The following is a 1,351-nucleotide window of genomic DNA, read 5'->3' on the forward strand; positions in this document are numbered from 1 at the left end:
TTTTAATTATTTTAACTCAGTGGTGCTCAATCAGGGCAATTTTCCCAGAAGGGGACATGTGGCAAAGTCTGCAGACACTTTTGATTGTCACAACTGCGGAAGCAGAAGCCAAGGATCCTACTAAACATCCTGCAATGCACAGAACAGTTCCTCACAACAAGGAACGATCTGGTCCAAATGCCAGTAGTACTAATGTTAAGAAACTCTGAAGTGACTACATAAGTTGAGAGATTTCATCGCTTCTCGGCCTTTTGGCTAAGATCAAGTGTAGTATCTGTTCTTATCAGTTTAATAAGTTGAGAGATTTGTCATCATATTTACTTGAAAATTTAAGTACCACCTACCCCACTGCCTCTTAACCTTTTGTTTTTCCCCCAGAAGTACACTGGATGTGTTTTTTTTTTAATTCATTTTTATGGATTTTAGAATTAGTTTCTCAAGAAAAACCCTTTTCAGATTTTAATCAGTTTGTGTTTAGCTAATCGATTACTATGACAACAATTGACAGTTTTATTATATTGATTCTTCCTATTTAGTACATTATAGATCTATGCTTTTTTTGGTCTCTTTAAAGGTCCTTTAATTAAAATTTATATTTTTACTCTGAAAGATGATTTATATTTTTGTTAGATATATTACAGGATTAACACCTGATTTCCTTTTGCTGCAATTTTAGAAATTACGTATTGTTTGCTACTGCTATATAGGCATGTTATTAATTTTATATATTGGTATTTTATAATATATCACATATTAATAGCACCTGGCGGGCTCAGTCTGTGGAGCATGTGGCTCTTGATCTCAAGGTTATGAGTTCAAGACCCACTTTGGGCGTAGAGATTACTTAAAAAAAAACCTTCAATAACCTTGCTGAAATTTTCTAGTCCATCTAAATATTTTTGTGTAGATTTCCCTACATTTTCTTTGTAGACATTCATCTATCACCTGAGAATAATGAGGCATTTTTAACTTTCTTCCAATCATCATCTGTTGTATTTATTTTCTTGTTCTGTGTTAGTGCTGTGTCCCTCATGACCATGTGATGACAGAGGTGATGGTTGACGTCCATCTTAAAGAGAGACATTTTCTGTAGGATTTTAGTAGGTACACTTCCCAGCTTCAGTAAATGTCCTTTAATCTCAAAGTGCCATAGAATATTCAATATGAACTTTAAAAATAGTTTAATTGTGTTCAATTAAGATATTACACTTGATTCTCTATCTCACGTGCACAGAACTGAGTTAATCATACTCCTCAGTCCCTAATGAATGGATGCTCTTACATTCAGATCATGCAAGGCACCTCTAGTGTTTCATGTATTTTTTTTTTCTTTTTGTGCTTCATCACCTTT

General features: G+C 33.8%; 1 pseudogene; it reads left to right on the forward strand.

Moving 5' to 3' along the window:
* Nucleotides 1–235: 235 nt before the first annotated feature.
* LOC132670603 (U2 spliceosomal RNA) lies at nt 236–349 on the forward strand (annotated as a pseudogene).
* Nucleotides 350–1,351: the final 1,002 nt, after the last annotated feature.

Source organism: Panthera onca, chromosome B3 (assembly GCF_046562875.1).
Source record: "Panthera onca isolate mPanOnc1 chromosome B3, mPanOnc1 haplotype 2, whole genome shotgun sequence".
NCBI lineage: Eukaryota > Metazoa > Chordata > Mammalia > Carnivora > Felidae > Panthera > Panthera onca.